The sequence below is a fragment of the Loxodonta africana genome, chromosome 5 (genome assembly GCF_030014295.1).
Source record: "Loxodonta africana isolate mLoxAfr1 chromosome 5, mLoxAfr1.hap2, whole genome shotgun sequence".
Taxonomy (NCBI): Eukaryota; Metazoa; Chordata; class Mammalia; order Proboscidea; family Elephantidae; genus Loxodonta; species Loxodonta africana.
Window position 1 is genome coordinate 110,699,559 of NC_087346.1, and position 6,029 is coordinate 110,705,587.

Consider the following 6,029-nt stretch of genomic DNA (forward strand, 5'->3'; position numbering starts at 1 on the left):
AGTGCAAAATGTTTATGGCAGCCTTATTCATAAACTCTAAAAATTGGAAACCTAAATATCATTTATCTGGTGACTGGGTAAACAAACTGAAGTACAAGTCATACAACAGAATACTTCTCAGCAATGAGAAAAAATGGACTATTTATACATGCAACACGTGTGAATCTCAAATGCATTGCACTGACTGAAAGCAGACTAAAAAGTTTTCATACAAATACTGATATTACAACATTGATGTAATTTTTAATTATGCTTTGTTATTGTTGTTGTTAGGTACCATCGAGTTGGCTCCAACTCATACCGACCCTATGCACCACAGAACGGTCCTGCACCATCCTTATCTATTGTTGCAGCTACTGTGTCAATCTACCTCGTTGAGGGTCTTCCTCTTTTCTGCTAACCCTGTACTCTGCCAAGCATGATGTCCTTCTCCAGAGACTGGTCCCTCCTGACAACATGTCCAAAGTATGTAAGATGCAGTCTCGCCATCCTTGCCTCTAAGGAGCATTCTGGTTGTACTTCTTGCAAGACAGATTTGTTCTTCTGGCAGTCCATGGTATATTCAATATTCTTCTCCAACACCACAATTCAAAGGCATCAATTCTTCTTCGGTCTTCCTTATTCATTGTCCAGCTTTCACATGCATATGATGTGACTGCAAATACCATGGCTTGGGTCAGGCGCACCTTAGTCTTCAAGGTGACATCTTTGCTCTTTGACACTTTCAAGAGGTCCTTTGCGGCAGATTTACCCAATGCAATGCGTCTTTTGATTTCTTGACTGCTGCTTCCATGGCTGTTGATTGTGGATCCAAGGAAAATGAAATCCTTGACAACTTCAATCTTTTCTCCGTTTATCATGATGTTGCTCATTGGTCCAGTTGTGAGGATTTTTGTTTTCTTTATGTTGAGGTGCAATCCATACTGAAGGCTGTGGTCTTTGATCTTCATTAATAAGTGCTTCAAGTCCTCTTCACTTTCAGCAAGCAAGGTTGTGTCATCTGCATAACGCACGTTGTTAATGAGTCTTCCACCAATCCTGATGCCCCGTTCTTCTTCATATAGTACAGCTTCTCGGATTATTTGCTCAGCCTACAGACTGAATAGGTATGGTGAAAGAATACAACCCTGGTGCACACCTTTCCTGACTTTAAACCAATCAGTATCCCCTTGTTCTGTCCCAACAACTGCCTCTCGATCTATGTAAAGGTTCCTCGTGAGCACAATTAAGTGTTCTGGAATTCCCATTCTTTGCAACGTTATCCATAATTTGTTTTGATCCACAGAGTCGAATGCCTTTGCATAGTCAATAAAACATAGGTAAACATCCTTCTGGTATTCTCTGCTTTCAGCCAGGATCCATCTGACATCAGCAATGATGCCCCTGGTTCCACATTCTCTTCTGAAACTGGCCTGAATTTCTGGCAGTTCCTTCTCGATATACTGCTGCAGCCGTTTTTGAATGATCTTCAGCAAAATTTTGCTTGTGTGTGATACTCATGATATTCTATAATTTCCACATTTGGTTGGGTAAACTTTTTTGGGAATAGGCATAAATATGGATCTCTTCCAGTCAGTTGACCAGGAAGCTGTCTTCCATATTTCTTGGCATAGATGAGCAAGCACCTCCAGCGCTGCATCTGTTTGTTGAAACATCTCAATTGATATTCCATCAATTCCTGGAGCCTTGTTTTTTGCCAATGCCTTCAGAGCAGCTTGGACTTCTTCCTTCAGTACTATCGGTTCCTGATCAAATGCTACTTCTTGAAATGACTGAATATCGACTAATTCTATTTGGTATAATGACTCCGTGTATTCCTTCCATCTTCTTTTGATGCTTCCTGCATCATTTAATATTTTCCCCATAGAATCCTTCACTATTGCAGCTCGACACTTGAATTTTTTCTTCAGCTCTTTCAGCTTGAGAAACGCCGAGCGTGTTCTTCCCTTTTGGTTTTCCAGTTCCAGCTCTGCACATGTCATTATAATACTTTGTCTTCTCGAGATGCCCTTTGAAATCTTCTGTTATTTTATTTCATCAATTCTTCCTTTTGCTTTAGCTGCTCAATATTCAAGAGCAAGTTTCAGAGTCTCCTCTGACATCCATCTTGGTCTTTTCTTTCTTTCCTGCCTTTTCAATGACCTCTTGCTTTCTTCACGTACGACATCCTTGCCCAACTCGTCTGGTCTTTGGTCGCCAGTGTTCAATGCATCAAATCTATTCTTCAGATGGTCTCTAAATTCAGGTGGGATATAAAGTCATATTTTGGCTCTCGTGGACTTGCTCTGATTTTCTTCATTTTCTGCATATGAGCAACTGATGGTCTGTTCCACAGTTGGCCCCTGGCCTTGTTCTGACTGATGATATTGAACTTTTCCATTGTCTCTTTCCACAGATGTAGCCTATTTGCTTCCTGTGTGCTCCATCTGGTGAGATTCATGTGTACAGTCACTGTTTATGCTGGTGAAAGAAGGTATTTGCAATGAAGACGTTGTTGGTCTTGTAAAATTCTATCATTTGATCTCCAGCATTGTTTCTATCACCAAGGCCATATTTTCCAACTACTGATCCTTCTTGTTTCCAACTTTTGCATTAAAATCACCAGCAATTATCAATGCATCTTGATTGCATGTTTGATCAATTTTAGACTGCAGCAGCTGATAAAAATCTTCTATTTCTTCATCTTAGGCCCTAGTGGTTGGTGAGTATATTTGAATAATAGTCGTATTAACTGGTCTTCCTTGTAGGCGTATGGATATTATTCTATCACCGACAGCATTGTACTTCAGGATAAATCTTGAAATGTTCTTTTTGACGATGAATGCAACACCATTCCTCTTCAAGTTGTCATTCCCAGCATAGTAGACTATAAGATTGTCTGATTCAAAATAGCCAATACCAGTCCATTTCAGCTCACTAATGCCTAGGACTATCGATGTTTATGTGTTCCATTTCATTTTTGATGATTTCTAATTTTCCTAGATTCATACTTCGTACATTCCAGGTTCCGATTATTAATCGATGTTTGCAGCTGTTTCTTGTCATTTCGAGTCATGCTACATCAGCAACTGAAGGTCCCAAAAGCTTTACTCCATCCACATCATTAAGGTTGACTCTACTTTGACGAGGCAGCTCTTCCCCAGTCATCTTTTGAGTGCCTTCCAACCTGGGGGCTCATCTTCCAGCACTATATCTGACAATGTTCTGCTGCTATTCATAAGGTTTTCACTGGCTAATATTTTTTCAGGAGTAGACTGCCAGGTCCTTCTTCCTAGTCTGTCTTAGTCTGGAAGCTCAGCTGAAACCTGTCCTCCATGGGTGACCCTGCTGGTATCTGAATACCGGTGGCATAGCTTCCAGCATCACAGCAACACACAAGCCCCCACAGTACAGCAAACTGACAGACACATGGGGGAATATTATGCTAAGTAAAATTATTTAATCACAAAAGCACATATGATTCCACTTATGTGAAATGTCCAGGATAGGCAAATCCATATAGAGGAAAAGTAGATTACCGGTTGCCTAGGGTTGGGGTGGCTGGAGAAAAATGGGGAGTGAATTCTAATGTATACAGGATTTCTTTTTATGGAGATGAGATTTCTAAAATTATATTGTAATGATGTACAACTCTAGATATACTACAAACTACTGAACCCTATACACTTTCAATAGGTGAATTTTATGGTATTTGAAATATATCACAAAAAAGATGTTAAAAACAGGGGGGAAATAGCCTACAAAATTTTGGAGAGGGTTAATAAAACACAATCTGGGATGACTTTTTAAGAACGTTTTCAACATCCCAACTGTAGAACCAAGCCAACAAAGTTATCTCTTCCACAATTAAGAAACCACTGGTTCAATCTAGATCTACATTACAATGAAGAAGAGCCCAGAATCAGGATATTTTATGATGTTGCCTGATCCTAAACTCTCTACCTAAGTTCCTGCTTTGTGTCCTGATTCTTGACATCTATGAAGGTGGTGATTAAGATGTCTGCTATTGTTACCACTGTAAAATCAAATGCCTTTGTTACGTTGCTTACCAGCTGAAGCAGCCAAAACGATGGAAGCACATTCTTCATATGCATGTCCACATTATTTTTAGTCTTCCAAATCCCATGTGACTTCATCTGATAGGTCAAACATAAAGCACACAGAACCTGGGTTACCTAATTTTTAGCATTACTTCCAATATATAGGAAGCCACCTTAGAAATAAGGTAAAATGGATATTGACCCCCAGTCTATCATATTCACACCTTTGGCTCTTCAACTTCTACACATGCCTTTTTTCTGATACTTAAATTCACAAAAAAAACAATAGAAACAGCAAGTTCATGTCAAACAAAATGATCGGTGAACAACAAAAATACACTCAACAGCTCTCCAAAAAGGAGAAAGAAAATTCTAGCAGTTACTGCATCTTTCTTTGGGAGTTGTTTGGTCTAAATCTTCCATTAGTACAGAAACAATTCTCTGTTGACAACCTTTAATTACATAAAGCCAATCGCCACAACTATTGTTGTTGTTAGGTGCTGTTGAGTCAGTTCTGACTTAGACTCTATGCACAACAGAAGGAAACACTGGTCAGTTCTATGCCATCCTCACAACCGTTCCTATGCTTGAGCCCATTCTTGCAGCCACTGCATAAATCCATCATGTTGGATTTTTTCGATGACCCTCTACATTACCAAGCATGATGTCCTCCTCCAGGGACTGAACCCTCCTGATAACATGTCCAAAGTATGTAAAACAAAGTCTCACCATTCTTGCCTCTAAGGAGCATTCTGTTTGTACTTCTTTCAAGACAGATTTGTTCCTTCTTTTGGCAATCCACAGTATATTCAATATTCTTCTCCAACACCACAATTCAAAGGCATCAATTCTTCAGTCTTCCTTATTTATTGTCCAGCTTTTGCATGCATATAAGGCGATATCCCTTGTTCCACGTCCTCCTCTAAATCAGCTTGAATTTCTGGCAGCTCCCTGTCAATATACCTGCTGCAGCTGCTTTTGAATGATCTTTAGCAAAATTTTGCTTGCATGTGATATTGATGATATTGTTCAATAATTTCTGCATTGGGTTGGATCACCTTTCTTGGGAATAGGCATAAATATGCATCTCTTCTAGTCGGTTGGCCAGGCAGCTGTCTTCCAAGTTTCTTGGGATAGATGAGTGAGCACTTCCAGTGCTGCATCCGTTTGTTGAAACATCTCAATCTGTATTCCCTCAACTCCCAGAAACTTGTTTTTCCGCCAAAGCCTTCAGTACCATGGTTCCTGATCACATGTTACCTCCTGAAATGGTTGAACATCCACCAGTTCTTTTCGGTATAGTGACTCTGTGTAGTCTTTCCATCATCTTTTGATGCTTCCTGCTTTAACATTTTCTCTGTAGAATCCAGTATTGCAACTCAACGGGTACCTCTCCCTCCCAATCTGGGTAGGGTCTCTCTGAGCCGGCGCTGGCTGGCCCGCAGGCGTAGGCCGCCTTGCTCTGCAGGGTTCCCGACGACGTAGACCCCACCCACCCCCCGCAGGATGGCTGGACTTACCGGGGACCCCCGCAGCGTCTCCCTCGCTGCCGTCAATTCCTCGTTGTCTGGCCAATCATGCTGGGCGGCCCCCGGTCCGGGACCGAAACCGGCCTTGCCACGCTGGGTGTTGCCCCCGGCCTCCTCGGTTGGCAGTGTAAACTCTGGCGACGCGCCCTCCATCCGGGCCGGCCACCCGCGCGCCGGCCTGGTCGACGGTATGCGGTGGTCCAGAGCACGAGGGTTGACGGGTCCGTGGGCTCCCGCAAGCACCGTGCTTTGGTGGGGTCCCTCCCCGCCCCGCTGCCGCCTTTCTGGTATCTGCCGTTCCCCCTCCGCCTCCCGCCCTCCTCTGGTCGTCCGTCCGGCTTCCGATACGGGGCCGCGCCCCCGCGTGTCTCGCTTCCTGGGCCGCCGGCGGCCTCCCGTTCCGCTCCTGCCGTCACCGCCCACTGGGGGCGTGTCGCCGGGGAGCGGCTCTCCTGGAACG

The 6,029-nt window shown here is 43.0% G+C and overlaps 1 long non-coding RNA gene across 1 annotated transcript in view; it reads right to left on the reverse strand.

Annotated features, from left to right (window-relative positions):
• Positions 1-5,827, reverse strand: part of LOC135231456 (uncharacterized) — a 50,126-nt gene extending 44,299 nt beyond the window's left edge. The window contains exon 1 of the long non-coding RNA XR_010322104.1: positions 4,050-5,827. This is a non-coding gene — a long non-coding RNA (uncharacterized LOC135231456). The remainder of the gene's footprint in view (positions 1-4,049) is intronic.
• Positions 5,828-6,029: the final 202 nt, after the last annotated feature.